The 18,745-nt window shown below is 47.5% G+C and overlaps 1 pseudogene; it reads left to right on the forward strand.

The window, feature by feature from the left end:
• Positions 1 to 6,850, forward strand: part of LOC147114998 (uncharacterized) — an 85,805-nt pseudogene extending 78,955 nt beyond the window's left edge.
• The last annotated feature ends 11,895 nt before the right edge of the window (positions 6,851 to 18,745 follow it).

Raw genomic sequence — 18,745 nt, forward strand, 5'->3', positions numbered from 1 at the left:
GTAGAATTTTCTTTTTATTGCTCTCTGTCTCCTTCCCTCTCTCTCTCCTTCCCTCTCTCTCTCTGTCTCTCTCTCCTTCCCTCTCTCTCTCTCTCCTTCCCTCTCTCTCTCTCCTTCCCTCTCTCTCTCTCCTTCCCTCTCTCTCTCTCCCTCCCTCTCTCTCTCTCCCTCCTTCCCTCTCTCTCTCTCTCCTTCCCTCTCTCTCTCTCTCCTTCCCTCTCTCTCTCTCTCTCCTTCCCTCTCTCTCTCTCCTTGCCTCTCTCTCTCTGTCTCCTTCCCTCTCTCTCTCCTTCCCTTTCTCTCTCCTTCCCTCTCTCTCTCTCTCCTTCCCTCTCTCTCCTTCCCTCTCTCTCTCTCTCCTTCCCTCTCTCTCTCTCTCTCTCCTTCCCACACAGACAGACAGACAGACAAACTCATTTATATGCCCTCAAAAAACCCTCGGCGCACCGGGCACTCCAGTTAGTATATACATGTGTTGCCTGAGAAGTAAGGGTGTAACATTTCTAAATTGATACCATTTTCATTGTCCCTGCAAAAATCAATGTACAGGTAGACCAACCTTTATCCGAACTTCCGAAAACCGAAAACCTCTAAAAACCGAAAGTTTTTTTGTTCAGCGTAAGTCGTGCGCATGACGCCGACCCCCGCCCCCGACCCCCCGCCGACCCCCGCCGACCCCCCGCCGACCCCCCGCCGACGCCGACCCCCGCCGACCCCCACGCCGACGCCGACCCCCACCCCCGACCCCCCGCCGACCCCCCCCGCTGACCCCGACCCCCCACCGACCCCCACCCCTGACAAATTTCCCAGTCTTATAAAATACCTTCTGAAATCCGAAATTTTCTGAAAACCGAAACACGGCTGGTCCCGAGGTTTTCGGATAAAGGATAGTCTACCTGTACTAGGGAATGTGCTTTATTAATTTCTCAGATGACCACACAGGCATCTTCCCATCTCCTCCAAGCACTCTCCTGTCTAATTCTTTCTTGTTGCTTTCCTTCTGTATCTATTTCACTGAACTGCTTTTAACACGTTTCATCAAAGATTATGTTCAGATTTTCCTTGTCCTGACTGCTCTTCTCAGCCCCCAAAACAAATCATGGCAAAAATAAGAGGAACAGTATCAATATATGCCATAATTTTGTTGCTTTTTTAACTGATTTTATGGCTGACTGAAAATTAGTCAGCAATGGAATGTGAATTTTAATGGGTGGTCTTTTACATGACTTGTTTTTTTCTAACGTACCCAGGGGAAGCTATCTATGGGTACAATTTGTATCAAAACAATCCAATCTGTAGCTCTTCCTGTTGCCAGTTTCACATTGCTTTCCATCTAACCCAGATGTCACTTTTCCTAGACCTAATCACACTGGCCCTGAAATCCACAGGGATTCCACTAATGTCCCATCAGAACTCCAGCTAGTCACCAGTGGAACCCACCAGAAAACAGAAGGGACCCGCTTGTGCCAGGAGTCCACTGTTTCCATGAGTTTCTGACATGCCTCATAACGGGCGGAACTGCCCTCCCCCCTTCACCCCACTACTTATAAGGCAAATGTCATGGGGGGTGTGGGGCAGCAGAGACTCCCTACAGCAAGTATTTCCACATCTCTGGCTCAATTAGGGCCCAGTGTATCTCTGGAGGCCAGTACACTGAGTGAGATGAAGCATACTGACCTGCTCTGGGGAGGTCCAGGTCAGCAAGGACAGCATAGTCCCTAGAAGAAAGCGCAGAATTTTTTTCAGCCCCCTTACAAAGTGGGGCAAGAAGACATGACTGGGGTCTGAAGGAGGAGCATAACAATCTGCTCCACTCCAAGAGGCATGGTTGGCACCCAATTTTATAACTGCACCTGGCATGCAGGCACCAAAGACAAGCCCATAGTGGTGCTTGCGCACGCCTGTTGCATGCAAGTTATGTGCCCCCCTTCTGACCTCTGTCAGATCAGCGCTGGAGAGCAGTTGGTGTGATCCCAGTATAACTGCTGGGATCATGTTCCAAGGATTACTTGAATCACTATCTTTCTCCATAGCATCCCTCTCTGTCCTTCTGCATCAGCTTACTTCCTCTTACAGCATATAGACTGATTGACTTCAAGCTAAAACCTTACTGCCAACCTGATCATACAACACTCCTGATTCTAGCTATTGTACCCTTCAATTATAGTTCAGCCTTCAATTATACCATTTTCCAATATAAATATATCACAATAGGGTCACTTCAGAGAGTTTAAAGATTTGGATCAATTATCCAATTAAGTGCAACATCATATGACATTGCAACCAAATTGACAACCTTCCTCAAATATAAATAATCCCCCCTTATTTCTCATCTTCTCAAAATGCTGGAGATCAAATCCCATAATTAAATCTTTCACAAAGTAATAGTGAACATGTGCTCCTTTAAGATTTCACGTCAGCATTCTCAGGGATCTTTTTGAGCAATACACAATTTTATGAGAATATGATTTCTTTTCTTAGTTCAGTTTAAATTTACTTTCAAATATGTGGTTATTTAGGATACCGGAGAAGTGCAGGGCAATACAGGGAACAAGGTTTCTCCCTCTACTTTGGTTCCTCATCCTAGAGAAATAAATCACTTCAAAAACATTAATCCTTGTGCTCGCATGTGTGCTCTAATTTTCATAAGATTTTCTTTCACAGATTTTTTTTCATTGTTTATGGGGCTATTGGGGGATTGTCAGTCATTTTATGTGAAAATTGACATTGTGAAGTAAATAGCCGTCCAGGCCTGCAGCAGGAGATGAGAGAACCAACAAGAGGGAAAAATCTACTTGACCTCGTCCTCACCAATCTACCTGTCGCAGATGCATCTGTCCATGACAGCATTGGTGGTAATGACCACCGCACAGCCCTTGTGGAGACGAAGTCACGTCTTCACACTGAGGACACCCTCCATCGTGTTGTGTGGCACTACCACCGTGCTAAATAGGATAGATTTGGAACATATTTAGCAGCTCAAAACTGAGCATCCATGAGGCGCTGTGGGCCATCAGCAGCAGCAGAACTGTATTCCACCACAACCTGTAACCTCATGGCCCAGCATATCCCTCACTCTACCATTACCATCAAGCCAGGGGACCAACCCTGGTTCAATGAGGAGTGCAGAAGAGCAAGCCAGGAGCAGCACCAGCGTAACTAAAAAATGACGTGCCAACCTGGGAAAGCTGCAACACAGGACTACATGCATGCTAAACAGCAGAAGAAGCATGCTATCGACAGAGCTAAGTGATCCCACAATCAACTGATCAGATCAAAGCTCCGCAGTCCTGCTACATCCAGTCATGGATGGTGGTGGACAATTAAGCAACTAACGGGAGGAGGAGGCTTCATGAATATCCCCATCCTCAATGATGGCGAAGCCCAGCACGTGAGTGCAAAAGACAAGGGTGAAGTGTTTGCACCCATCTTCAGCCAGAAGTGCTGAGTGGATGATTCATATCGGCCTCCTCCTGTGGTCCCCACCATCACAGAAACGAGTCTTCAGCCAAATCGATTCACTCCATATGATATCAAGAAACGGCTGAGCGCACTGGATACAGCAAAGGCTATAGGCCCCGACAACATCCTAGCAATTATGCCGAAGACTTGTGCTCCAGAACTAGCCGCCCCTCTAGCCAAGCTGTTCCAGTACAGCTACAACACTGGCATCTATCCAACAATGTGGAAAACTGCCCAGGTATGTGCTGTCCACAAAAAGTAGGACAAATCCAGTCCGGCCAATTACCGCCCAATCAGTCTACTCTCAATCATCAGCAAAGTGATGGAAGGTGTCAACGACAGTGCTATCAAGCGGCACTTACTCACCAATAACCTGCTCACCGATGCCCAATTTGGGTTCAGCCAAGACCATTCGGCTCCCGACCTCATTACAGCCTTGGTCCAAACATGGACAAAGAAGCTGAATTCCAGAGGTGAGGTGAGAGTGACTGCCCTTGACATCAAGGCATCATTTGACCGAGTGTGGCATCAAGGAGCCCTAGTAAAACTGAAGTCAATGGGAATCAAGGGGAAAATTCTCCATTGGCTGGAGTCATACTTAGCACAAACGGAGATGGTTGTGGTTGTTGGAGGTCAATCATCTCAGCCTCAGGATATCGCTGCAGGAGTTCCTCAGGGCAGTGTCCTAGGCCCAACCATCTTCAGCTGCTTCATCAATGACTTTCCCTCCATCATAAGGTCAGAAGTGGGGATGTTCGCTGATGATTGCACAGTGTTCAGTTCCTTTCATAACTCCTCAGATAATGAAGCAGTCCATGCCCGCATGCAGCAAGTCCTGGATGACATTCAGGCTTGGCCTGATAAGCGGCAAGTAACATTCGCGCCACCCAAGTGCCAGGCAATGACTGTCTCCAACAAGAGAGTGTCTAACTACTGCCCCTTGACATTCAACGGCATTACCATTGGCGAATCCCCTACCATCAATATCCTGGGGGTCACCATTGACCAGAAACTTAACTGGATCAGCCATATAAATACTGTAGCAACAACAGCAGGTCAGAGGCTGGATATTCTGCAGCGAGTGTCTCACCTCCTTACTCCCCAAAGCCTTTCTACAAGGCACAAGTAAGGAGTGTGAAGGAATACTCTCCACTTGCCTGGATGAGTGCAGCTCCAACAGCACTCAAGAAGCTCGACACCATCCAGGACAAAGCAGCCCACTTGATCGGCACCTCATCCACCACCTTAAACATTCACTCCCTCCACCATCGGCGTACCGTGGCTGCAGTGTGTACCATCTACAAGATGCACTGCAGCAACTCGCTAAGGCTTCTTCGACAGCACCTCCCAAACCCGTGACCTCTACCACCTCAAAGGACAAGGGCAGCAGGTGCATGGGAACACCACCACCTCTAAGTTCCCCTCCAAGTCACACACTATCCTGACTTGGAAATATATCACGGTTCCTTCATTGTGGCTGTGTCAAAAGCCTGGAACTCCCTCCAACACATGGACTGCAGCGATTCAAGAAGGCGGCTCACCACCACCTTCTGAAGGGCAATTAGGATGGGCAATAACTGCTGGCCTTGCTGGCGGTGCCCACATCCCATGAACGAATAAGAAAAAGGCATTAAGGTTACATTGGGTGGCAGCAACGATATTTCATACTTTCTGATATAAGTTTACTGCAGTGCTGTTTTACATTTGTGGGTTGAAACAGTAACTGAGACAAATATTCCGGGGGATGGATGAAGGATAATTCAATTGTTTAAAGCAAGCAGCTTGTTTTGAATTTTAAAATTATATATTTAATTATTTCCATAAATCACATTGGCACCAGGTTTTTAAAAATGCTAACAAAATAAATGTTGTCGCCTGATGGGAGAGAACTTGGAATTTACACCATCAGTTCTAACAATAGAGCTATAATAGGAAAAGATGAGGGGTGAGCATACATGAGAAAGATAATGTGGTGAAAACCTTACTGTAAGTAAGGGCTCTATAGGCTTTTCATGGATATCTAAGCCTATAAGAATAGCACTGTATACAAAGATTCAGACATTCTGGGAAGGTATAGTTTGAGATACTTGCAAAGCTGGAAGCTGACGTAAAGGAACATCAGTACTCTAAACTGCTCTGCCTGTGGCTGTCAAAGTGAGAGCAGCCATTAATTTTCTGGCTACTTGGTTCTTTCAGGCACCAGTAGGTGATTTATTTTCTTGTATACAAGATAAGGCACTATGTCCACCTGCATTCAAGAGGTGACTGATGCACTGTTCTAGAAGGCTCACAGGTCCATCCATTTCACAAAAATGGAAGAGAAACAGTTAGAGCATCATGCAAAGTGTTAGATTTTTTGTAGTTTACTGCACTCTACATAACTTAATCATTCAGAGGAACATCCACCTAGACATTAATGAAGAACGGTCCTATGACATGCTTATGGATGAAGAAGGATGTCAACAGCCTACACCAGTAGAAGGTGAGCCAGCGCTGCACAAGAAATTTGTTAAACCAAATGTGCACTCATTTTAATTGAGTGAATCACATGTGCCAATATGATTACCATCATCCACTATTCAGTATTGTGCCCACTGCATGTTATTCAGATTTAATCAATTCCTGCTCAAAAGGTATAGGTAACCTTACTATTTCTGCCTGAATTCCACAAAAACTTATCACTATTTATTCCTTGTAAGGATAAATACACTGGAAATTAAAAAATATTCATCAGTGAATGACTTTATGGGTATTATGTGATACAAAATGATTTATTTTATAGGAACATTTTTGTGCCCACTCTATTTTGTTATTTTACCATGTGGCATGTGTACACTTCTCACTGCACATTAGGTGCTTGTTTTTTTTATCCTTTGTGGTGCGCTGTGATAGCAGTTCCACTAAAGGAACTGTATTGATGCAATTTGGGATGTGAGAGTGTTGTGAGGTATCAGCATCAGAATACCTCAAACCATTGCAGAGAGCTCAATGTCTTGGAGTGGGGCTTAAGTGGATTTGTTACCTGGACTGTCCAACACTATGGTTAAATCACTGACTTGAGACCAACATCCTGGGTTTTGTATCCCAAGCACTGGTCTAAGATGTTTTGGAGCTACTCCAGCTAATTATCAGTCTGCCAAACCTTCCCTCACAATTTACTGCATTGTCGTCAAGATCTTCAAGCCCTGATTATAGACCTGATTGGATAATTGACTTCATGTCAGACATACCACAGTCGGAGCACTTTGTATTGATGCTATTACCTCTTACCCCTGAATCACGGATATTTCTAACAGTCACAATGTTAAATATTCTTTCCCTTATAGTGTTCTACAGCACAGCCGTGCACAGCATATATGTCAGAAAGAAAGTTGTTCATGCTTCCTAATGGCTAAGGTTAAGTTCTCTACTGAAATTTCAGGCTAACACCCGTTGTAACAGGCACTCACAGTGACGATGCTGCAGTCAGAAGTTGGAATTCTCCAGCAGCCCAAACTGAAAGTAAAACTTTTAGTGGGAGTATTTTTTGCTGGTATCTAACTTGTTATGGCATGTTTGTAGTATTTGTTTCACTGGCACTGTCCTCCGCTGGTCTCTACTTAAATGCTCCAATCAATGTCTGCAAAACTGGAATTAACATAACGGGAATACAACAACAGGTGTACTGATACAGAAGGCAAAGGGCTGATACCAGTGTGTACAAAGAAAGCGGGGGCACTAAGGCCTAGAAATTGAGTTTTGGCGCAGCCAGGGCTTTAGCGCCGGAAGTTAGTGCCGGAGCTAAGTCGCGCTGGTCGGGCCCAAAATTCAATAGTTCTGCGCCCAAACGGCTGCCGGCGCTGCTGAGAGCTGTTTGCGCCTGAAAACTGGCGCAACGCGCTGAATTTCGGTGCTATTCCGGCGCTGCGGCGCCCGCTGCGGTGCGGCAGGTTCGGGAAGTGCAGGCCTCCTCCTTCCCTTAAGGAGGAGCTGCCTGCACCCGGCCGCGGCCCGCGAAAATCTTTTTAAAAATGAGCCCGGCACCTCGGACAAGTGCCGGGCTTGCTTCTGTTCCGGGGGGGGGGGGGGGGGGAAGTCCGGGGAGGGAGCTGCGGCCAGGCGGCCGGCGGGAAAGCGGCCGGCCGCCGCGGGGCCTTTAATGCGCCGGCGCAAAGTCATGTAAGACTCTGTTGCCATTGGCCTAGAAATTGAGTTTTGGCGCAGCCAGGGCTTTAGCGCCGGAAGTTAGTGCCGGAGCTAAGTCGCGCTGGTCGGGCCCAAAATTCAATAGTTCTGCGCCCAAACGGCTGCCGGCGCTGCTGAGAGCTGTTTGCGCCTGAAAACTGGCGCAACGCGCTGAATTTCGGCGCTATTCCGGCGCTGCGGCGCCCGCTGCGGTGCGGCAGGTTCGGGAAGTGCAGGCCTCCTCCTTCCCTTAAGGAGGAGCTGCCTGCACCCGGCCGCGGCCCGCGAAAATCTTTTTAAAAATGAGCCCGGCACCTCGGACAAGTGCCGGGCTTGCTTCTGTTCCGGGGGGGGGGGGGGAAGTCCGGGGAGGGAGCTGCGGCCAGGCGGCCGGCGGGAAAGCGGCCGGCCGCCGCGGGGCCTTTAATGCGCCGGCGCAAAGTCATGTAAGACTCTGTTGCCAGAGTCTTAGTTGCGGCTGCCACGGGCGAGGCGGCCGCAACTGAATTTCGGCGCTGGGGCCCGTCGGCATGGCAACCGGGACGCTGCGCACACCGATGACGTCATCGGTGCCGGCGCAGCGCTACCGGTCTACCGCGGCGGAAGGGCCCCAGGCAATTTCGGCGCCGGCGCCAATTGCAGCGCTAGGCCCTCTAGCGCCGCAAAATCGGCGCTAAGGGCACTGAATTTCTAGGCCAATGCCTTTAATGTGAAGAATAATCTTGTGTTGAAATGTTAGTATTGTGTCGTCCATCTTACAGGTATTCCTTTCATCCTAACTCTATGTGCTAACTTTAAAAGAGCAATAGGGATTAAAACCCATGGTATTTCTCCTTCTCTTTATGATATGTGTGTTATTTTAGAAGGATATAGTTCAATAAAATTCCAAAAAGCCTGTAATGCTGACAAGGTACTGGATATAGTGGCAAGTTCTGTTCTGGAGATGTGTCAATGCTGCTATTTCCCTTCCAATACCTTACATGCTACATTCTTCCTAACATTTCTCTGTTTCAGTACAGTATTTTTTGCATTACTATTACTTTCCTACGTGTTCATATATAGTGGGAGTAATTTTCAACTTCAATGCCTGGACATTAATCTGGCAGAGCCTTTCTGCAACGCACCAGATTTTCATCCTATTGAATTCATACCTTCCCACTAAAAATCTGCTCAAATTTCTTTGTGAGTTTTTCCAGTTGTCATTGAGCCATATCCCTCCAAAATTGCACAACTCACAACTGGATTCCAAACTTTCTTACATATTTATATCAAAATGACTCATTGGCTGCTTGAGAGCATTAAAATATCATTATTACAGGTGTGTTGTGATTGACTGCTATTGTTTCATTCTCACAACTGAAATTGCGTTCTTAGCAATCACAAGTATTAAAACTGTGCGTTCCCACAATTTTGTTAGTAGGTTGTAAATTACAATGGTGAAATGCCAGTTTTCCATTATTTTTTAAATGAAGGAAAAATTGGCTCCAGATGGTCCAAAAGAGGGTGCAGATAGTGTATCACAGTATCTTCATAACAATATCAGCAATAAAACTAGTATCTGTGTGACTTTTATGATTGAATTTATTGTTGCAGTCATCTTCCAGACAGCTTTTGCGGAAATAATAAAAGTAATTATAAATCAGGAGGTGTATCAATCTTCTTAGAGATGAAAAATTAGAGAGTAAGTATTCGCATCGAGCAGATGCCGCCTTGCTATACTGTGGCAACACTAGTAAAGAAAGAACCTGCATTTATATAGTGCCTTACACATCCTCAGGATGCCAAAGGCGCTTTACACCCAATGAAGTACTTTTCAAGTGTAGTCACTGTTGTAATGTAGCCAAACACAGCAACAATTTTGCACACAACAATGTCCCACAAACAGCAATGAGAAAAATTACCAGATAATCTGTTTCAGTGGTGTTGGTTGAGGGATACATGCTGACCAGGACAATTTCCCTGCTCTTCTTTGAAAAGTGCAATGGTATCTTTTAGATCAACCTAAGAGGGCAGACGTGCTTCCACTTAATGTCTCACCTGAAAGGCAACATCTCTGACACTGCAGCATTCCTTCAGTACTGCACTAAAATGCCAGCCTAGATTTAATTCTCAAGTCTCTAGATTCTGGCTTGAACCCATAACCTTCTGGATTAGAGACAAAAGCATTCCCACTGAACCAAGCCTGACACTCTCATGGCAGAATAAATAATGCTAGTTCCTGAAAGAGTTATAGGGCTGGATTTTGTCAATGGGGACGTGATGGAGGCGGTACTCCCACTTTTTGGGTTGTAGTCCTGCCTCCATCGCCTTGTGGCCAACCCACGCTACTTTCCCTTGATTGACCTTGTTGAGCCCACCCAACAGGCTCAGCAGGCCAATTAAGGGGCACCCAGTTACAGAGCTTTTTGACAGATGAAATATCAGCGTTTGACAGCTCTGTGAAGCTGTCAAACACTGACAATCTGACTTCTAACTTGAGTCCTTCTCCACAGACTCAGTTAGAAATCTCTCCAGAACAGAAAGCAGAATGCTGCAACTTTTGACAGCTCGCGGCCATTCTGCTTTCTGTGCCGGTGAGATGAGGGACTCCCGAGACCTGAAGGAAGGAAGCCTGCATTAGTAAGTAAAGGTAAGTAAAACTTATTTAAACACTTTACACACACCAAACACACTTACCTCTGCACTCATGCACCCATCACTCACCTGAATACCGGACATCTCGAACCCTCCAAGCCCTTCAGCCCGACGGCCCACCTCGCTAACTTGGCGTGGTTTGGAGCCGCCGTCCCTAAAAATAGGGATTAGGCCATTTTTTCAGTTATGCTGTTTCTCTACTGTAGGTCATTTCAAGATCTTCCTTGGTAAATAAATGATATTTTCAATGTATAGGGCTAGCATGTATTGCTTGGCTTCACAAGGATGGTGGAATGGTGGAGTGCTTTGTGGAGGTATTGCCATATTGGAAATTGGGCCACACGTGCTCAGTCTTAACACATGTGTGAGATGCCATTTCATTTCTTTTCCAGATAAGTATGGGCACTTTTAATATAATGGGGTCTGCGAGCCCCATAACACTGGTCTGACCATTGCCTAGCTGTTAATGCATCCTTGCACGAGTCAAGTTAAATATGTACAAGTGACAAGGATTACGGGAGTAGCAGTGAAAGCTGATTGTAACAAGTGGAAAAGGGTTGTTCAGCAGGAATGATTTTAGGTAAAATCCAACAGTATGTGGACTTCATACCACTTTGGAATGCCTGAAAGCCCTGTTCAAGTCAAGAATAACACTCGTTCTTTGTGTAAGTTTAGTGGCTTTTCAATATCGCATTCCTAAACATTTTGGAGCTAAAAAATTATTACCCTTCCAAAGCATTCCCACCTTAATTTCAGTGTAAGTGTGGCTGATGGACAGCAAATTCCATTGGAAGTTTACAAATGGCCTCGTAAGGGGAAAAGCCTTCACTCACCCCAAATAAAACCACTGATGTAGGAGGGGGAAAGACCAGGGCAGCGTCTCCCAAACTGGGAGTTCCCACATCCCCAACATAACATTGATTCAGTGATTCAGTGAACCACTACACTAAGTGCAACAAAATGCAGAAATGAAGCCTACCTGGTGATACTGATTTGAATTGTAGCCTGGACCCCTGAAGATTTTGGCAAAAGGTTGGTTTTTTTGGCCCTCTTAAAAAGGGGGCTGAGGAAGCAGTTCCTACAGTTGTTCACTTTCTCCCCACAGCCATTTGCTGGATTTTCTGGACCAAGGGGAATGACAGCTGCCTGAGCAGCACTCTTAGTGGAACAGGTGCCCACTTGGTATAATAACATAACAGGACCTCCTCTGAGCCTGTGGCCTTATGCTGGGATGCTGAGACTTCAGATTTTCAGCCCTGCTATCTTTGGATCATGTCCAGCAGTGTCACAGCATGTTTTATCATGGGGACAACCTCTGTGTTAAGTACGATCTGAGTGCTATCTGAGTTTTCTGATGATGGCAAAATGGGGGCTTGAGGTAGGAGGGGATTGTAAATAACGTGGAACAAGAGCTTCATGTAATATATGTGGGTAGAACAAATGAAGGACAGAGACACGATAAGTTGCTAGTCCATGTGCTTGCTTTATTAGGCCAGAGCGAACTGAGCATGCTCATACTAAACCATGTGACAAACCATGTGATAATACATTACACTACTTTCCCCTTTAAAAAAAAATGTACATGTTTGTGGTGTATGTGCCTTTAAGAGCAATTATGGTGTATGTGCCTTTAAGAGCCCCAGGTGTGCGTAATGCCGGTAATTGCCACTTGGGCTATATAAGCCTGTGTATTGTGTATATCCTTTAGAAACCCCCCCCCAGACTTGCTTAGTAAATACCTATGAACCAACTCCTGTCTTCAGTGTCTTTATCTACACACGGACACTACAATGTTCCCCTCTCAAATACAACAGGGTCAGGGGGGCCTACCTGTGGCCGGGGATGCACTAATTAAAGGCGAGGTGCCGGGTGGCCATTTTTGTTGCTGGCCACCTGCCAGTATCTGCCCTCGTTGCCATCCCCGGCCTCCTCTGCAGCTCCCCCCCCGCCCCCCTGCAGAGTGCTGGCTGCTTTCCGTGAGCCCGGCACTTCTCTTGAGTGCTGGGCTCTTTTGCCAGCTCTCCGATCCCTGGTGGCCCAGCTAGGCCCGGGTTGCGCTGCTCAAGGCCCCTCCCCTTTAAGAAGGGGAGGAAGGCCTGCAGTACCGTGGCGCGACGTGCCTTAGCGGTGGTGTTGCGGCACGTAGCAACGCGATATTCCCTCGCAACGCCCCAAGAGGGAGGCGGGACGCTTCCAGTAGCGCCCCGCTTCCCTCTTGGAGCACTACCGGTGAATTTTGGCCATGGGGGCGTTAATTTTTTCGGGCGCTGGCGAAGTTAGTGCCCCAAAGGGAGCGTGACTCAATTTTTCCCCCTATATGTTTTACTTCAATCCACTTTGAGTGACTATCGACAAATATCAGGAAATAATCATTTGCTTTCTCACAGAAGTTTACATGTACTCTCTGAAAAGCTCTACTTGGCCATGATCAGGGCTGTAGTGGAGTTTCAGGTGGTTTGTTTCTGCAATTTTGGCAAACATGGCATTTGCTGACAAGTGATTCAAGATCACTGTCCAATCCATGCCAGTAAACAAAGCTTCTTGCAACTGATTTCATACTGACGATCCCTGGATGTTCAGTGTGATGTTCGGCCAGAATTCTATCTCGCAAAGACGTAGGTACCACCACTCTGTTTCCCCACTTGATATAACCTTGCTCACAATTCAGTATGACGGTTATGGAATGGTTTTAATTCTGTGTCCATGCACTGCTCAGTCCATCCATTCAAGGTGTTTTCATACACTCTTTTCAGTACTGAGTCCTTGGGCAGGATTATCATTGGGCCGTGGAGGCAGGTTTGGAGGCGTGTAGGGGGTTAAAATTGTAAAAACTGGCGTGCAGGCCCAACCCCGCCTCCATCCCGCCTCCAAGCAATTTTCATTAATTCGTGTCTAATGGTCCCGTCTCTGTCCCACCTCCAAGAGGCGGGATAGGCTGTTAAGGCCCTTAACAGGCACTAAATTGCCTCTATAATGCCATTTTGAAAGGCCTTTGAGATTTTAACCTTTTTCCCATGTGAAACACGCCTGTTCTGAAACACAACGGTGAAAACTGGCGGGAGCACAATTGGATTGCTGACTATCAGCTGCAGCTCAACCATTAAAGAGGAGATTTGATCAGCCATCATTTGCAGGTGGCAGGACTTAGTGGTCTCAGGTCTGGGGGAACTTTTAGAAGGCATAACCACAGCTGTGGAAGTTTGGAGCCTGACACCCATCTCCAGTGTGACCTCCTGGGAAACCCCTCTCGCCACCTTCACTCAGCGCTTCCTCAACTGAGGCATATACCAGAAGCATGGGAGCCATTTATTTCCTTCCTTCTGGACATCAGATGAGGATGAAGACCAGCCGCGGCACCAGCAGAACCAGGAACAACAGCAGCACCAACAGCAGCAGCAACAACAGGAGCGCCAAGCTGCTATTCACCCACCTGAAGCTGCACAGGCCAGAAGGGGCCAGCGCATGGAAGCCCGGCGGCGCAGGAGATACCCCCAAACAGGGTCTACAGACACAGGGTCAGCTACATCAACATGTCTGAGCAGAAGTGCCAAAGGCGGCTCCGAATTTCACGAGAGGTAGTGGGTGACATCTGCGCAATGCTGCAACAAGACCTGGAGCCCAGAGGACCAGGTGGACAACCCTTACCAGTGGCTGTCAAAGTCACCACCGCACTTAAATTTTTTGCCTCAGGCTCATTCCAGGAATCAGCAGCAAACATCAGCGGCATCTCCCAGGCAGCCGCACACACTTGCATCACGCAGGTAACCGATGCCCTCTTTGCCATCGCGCACAATCACATCCATTTCACCAAGGATCAAGCAAGTGTCACGGCGCGTGCGGTTGGATTAGCTAATCTGGCAGGCTTTCCAAGGGTGCAGGGCATCGTTGACTGCACACATGTGGCCCTTAAGGCACCCCATCGCAATCCAGGTATTTTTGTCAATCGCAAGGGCTTCCACTCCCTTAATGTTCAACTGTTGTGTGACCACAAGGAGGAAATTTTGCATGTTTGTGCCAAGTATCCTGGCAGTTGCAATGACTCCTTCATACTGCACCAGTTTAGTGTGCCTCCACTATTCAGTCTGCCAGACCAACTTAACGGATGGCTACTTGGAGACAATGGCTATACCCTGAAGATGTGGCTAATGACGCCGTTGAGGAGCCCATCCAGCGAAGCTGAGGAGAGCTACAACTCCAGCCACATGTCCACCAGAGCCATAATCGAGCAAACCATCGGTTTGCTGAAGATGTGCTTCAGATGCCTGGATAGATCAGGTGGAGCCCTGCAGTACTCAGCAGCCAGGGTCTCCAGAATCGTCATGGTTTGCTGTGCACTTCACAATATGGCACAGCGTCGTGGCTTGCAGATTCCTGAGGACCAAGTGGCTTGTCACATATCCTCCTCAGATGAGAAGGAGAAGGAAGAGGAGGAGGAGGAGGAGGAGGAGGAGAGCAAAAATGAACATCTTGCAGAGGCCCATCAACCAGCGGCAGCAGTACACAGGAACATTGCTGCCCGGGATGCAAGGAACGCACTCATCTTGGCCAGATTTGCTTAGCCTAGCCAATCAAGTACTTTTGCCTCGCAGCCTCTTACCTGAGCATCGACAATGGCCAAGGCCCAGCTGATTCCTAGCTATTTGACCACCATACTGACATTGCAAGTAACCCTAAGCCCTCAATGTGAAAGTCCCATTCGCGAATTGACACACGCCACAACTATAGCAGTAGCCATCAGATTTTTTATTTACATTATTCATCTGATGGCTTTTCACAGAAAATGTCAAATTTCACCCAAGTGACTACCCTTGTGACTATTTGTGCAGTATCTTTCTCTTACGCGTGCTCCTACGTGGTGCTTCCTCTGTGGCTTCAGCAGATGTGGAGGCCCCTTGTTCACTTTCCTGCTGCTCCTGTCTCGACACCTTTGGCAGGCGTCCTCTGGGGTTGCGAACCTGTGAGGGTTCGTCAACAGCCTGCTGCTCTTACGGCTGTGCTGGGGTTGAGACACCGATCTCAGTTGGATGTGGACTCTGGTGGGGCTCTGACCAAGGGCTCTGCAGTGACATGGAAGTGTGAGCGCTTGGAGAGGAGCCCCCACTTCCTTGATGTCTGCCACCAACTTCCCTCTCATGGATCAGGTCCCCCTCAGCGCTTGCAAGTGGCTTGAGAGCACCTTGCTGCACATCAGGGATCCATGGGGACCTGTATCTGCACTGGCAGTCCTATTCCAAAGGACTTCCATGAAGGTCTGGTTTCTCTGTTCAATAGATGACCATCGCTCCTCCAGAGATGTCATTCTATTCTGAACACTCACCATGTTTTCTGCACTCTGGTGACTTATCACCTCCATGGAGGTTGCCATCCTTTCCATGGTGATGCGTTCATGCGCCAATGACTCCACAAAGGCTCTGCTCATGTTCGCTATGGACTCCTCCATTCGCTCCACACTTACAGCGACCCTGGAGACAAAACCTGCCAGAGACTCCTGCATCTGTTCCTTGAGTTCCAGCACCGCTGATCTTATGGATGGACCCAGAGGCAGAGGGTCGACATGCAGCTGAGCTGAGCTGGCAGAGTCCTGCGCCCTCCGACTAGGACTCTCCACTGCTGTCCCTGTCTCTACAATCTGCTGATGCTCACTTGTGAGCTGTGATACACCAGGTGACAACACTACTCTATGTCCTGAAGGTCCCACCGAGATGTGAGTGTCTGCGCTGGTGCTGGGTGCGCTGAATTCTGGTGATGCTGCACCCTCAGATGTTGCAGCTTTCTCTGAGGAGTCTTGAGGCTCATGCTGTTCCTCTTGGCTAGTGGGGACAGGTGCTTGCGATGGTCCTGTGGGGGAGTAAAGGAAAGAGTCAGAGATGTGATGCCAAGGTTACATGCACATTGCATATTGCAGATGGTCATTAGTCCATCTGTTAGAGCTTCAGAATCATTATCAGCGACTCATGCAATGTCAATGAGGGAGATGGAAAACTATTCTGTCACCAGCTTGCTGTGATGCACCCCTCTGTCCGTCCCCCACTTGCGCATCTTCCTCCACCACTACGATCTCCAGGACCGCCTCCTCCCAGGGGGTGAGGTGGGCTACTGAGGGTGGCCCTCCTCCTGTCCTCGCTCTTTCTCGCTTATTGTGAGCTCTCTTTTCCTGCAATGAGGGAGACAAGTGGAGGTTGAGTGAGAATGAAGGAGTTAGTGTAGAGATTCCATAGCATAGATACTTAGAAGGAGACAAAGATGGAGTGAGGTGGCAAGTCCAAGGGCTCTCCCTGTGTGTTGCCAGTTCTTTTCATAGCATCACAGTGATAGGGAGTGTGAGGGCTGCATAGTCGAATAGTTATGTGAATGTGAGTATAGAGAGAGAGAGGGAATGGGTAAGGGTGCATGGCTGTCAGTGTCAAGTGGGATGTGGAGGTAGAGATTGCTAAAGCTGAGTGCTGGTGAGGAAAGGCAATGGGAATCAAATTGAGGGTGATGGGAAATTCATACTCAGTTTTCTAGTGCGCAGAAGGTCATGAAATCTCTTCCTGCATTGAATACAGGTTCTGCGGGTTACTGATAATGAGTTGACCTCCTCTGCCACCTGGATCCCCACAGCCTTAGTCTGCTGGGGAGGCTTCTTCCTCCCTGAAGAAGGGAAGAGCACCTCTTTATGAGCTCTTGCTCCCTCAAGTAAAGCCTGCAAGGCAACGTCATCAAACCTCGGAGCAGCCCTGGGTCTCTCGCTGGCCATTCTTCCTCCAGGCCCCTGTGGCATGAAAGGTCAAAAGCTTGGCAGCCTGCAGAAGAGGCAAGGCTTGTGGCAGACCTTAAATGCAGCAGCAATGATGACATCATCGGAGGCGACTTTCAGACTGGAAAAACTAATTTGCCATGGGTTCCCACACGTTGGAACTCAATTGGCCAATTAAGTTAAAATCGCATCAATCTCCCACATCGATTTAGATTCGGGTGGACAACACAAAATGCGGATTACACAACCCCAGCCCGGCCCTGAATTAAAATCCAGCCCCTTGAGTCTCAGATGCAATCTCAGTTGCATTCACGGGAAAGTCTTTGTCAACTACACCTAGCGTGAAAATAGCACCTTCACTCCCAACACAAATCCTCATGTGGCAACCTGGACAAGACATCTGCAATTGCATTTTGCTTTGAAGTGCGATATTCAACTGTATAGTTGGAAGCATCACACGCTAACTTAAGCTCACGCTCTCTGCTGTAGTGCACAAGTAGAGCATCGCTAGAGAGACTTCTCTTACAAGCGTCGTAAGCTCCCTGTTGCGCTTCCGTCCACTTCCACTGGACACCTTTCTTGAGGAGCTCGTGCAATGGAGCGAACATGGCCACTAACTCAGGTAAGAAACGTGTGTAGTACTGGACCATTCCAAGGAAAGATCACTCAGACACATTCTGTGGCTTTGGAGCAGTGATGACCTCATTAACCTTTTCCTTCACTGGTTGTAAGCCATTTGCATCAACTTTCAGGCCAAGGTTCACAACCTCGGGCTGCACAAAAGCACATTTGCTCCTTTTAAATTTGACATTGGGAGCATTCAACCTTTGAAGCACAATATCCAACACTTCTAGATTTTCTTCCTCGCTGCTTGTTGCGATCAGCATATCATCTTGATTGCAGAAGCAATTTGGAACTCCTTGCAAAATCTTATCCATCGTAACCTGGAAGATTTTGGGAGAGGACTCTACACCACATATGGCAGCTTAGTGTATGAGTACAGTCCCTTGTGTGTGTTGATAGTGAGATACTGTTGATTCTCTGTCAACATTCAGCTGAGCGGAAGCATGCGACAGGTCAAGCTTAGAGAAAACCTTTGACCCAGAGAGTGCTGCATACAAATCTTGCGATGTAGGTAACGGGTACTGCTCATCGTCAACTGCTTGGTTGATCGTAACTTTGTAGTCACCGCACAAGCGTACTGTTTTGTCTGCTTTGGCCACTATCACAATCGGGGTAGCCCATTCACTTTTGTCAGTTTTTACTAGCACTCCATTCTCTCTGAGCTTCGCTAGCTCTTCCTCCACCTGACTGTTCAATGCATAGGGGACCAGCCTTGCCTTACAATTGACAGGCTTCGAGTTGTATTGATGCAGATATGCGCCTCATATCCAGTGATGCCCTCATAACTGTCTGAGAACATGCTTTTATACTTGTTCAGCATTGTGTCGAGTCACTTCTTTGAAGCATTTACACTGAAGATGTTTTTCCAGTCTAGTTTTAACTTTCTCAACCAGTCTTTGCCCATGAGGGTTGGCCTGTTGTTGTAGCTCGCTACAATAATAGGCAGCTTTACTGACTGGCCATTCTGCTGAACTGTACATTCCATTTGTCCACATGTCTCTAGGATTTCTCTGGAGTAGGTTTTTAACTCTCCGGTACTCTTTGTGAGTTGTATTTGATTAAACTTACTCTCATATGTGTCCTTACTCATGATAGAGCAGTCTGTTGCCGTGTCGATACATA

This window comes from Somniosus microcephalus, chromosome 7 (assembly GCF_052327205.1).
Source record: "Somniosus microcephalus isolate GS21.2 chromosome 7, FLI_Smic_1.0, whole genome shotgun sequence".
Taxonomy (NCBI): domain Eukaryota; kingdom Metazoa; phylum Chordata; class Chondrichthyes; order Squaliformes; family Somniosidae; genus Somniosus; species Somniosus microcephalus.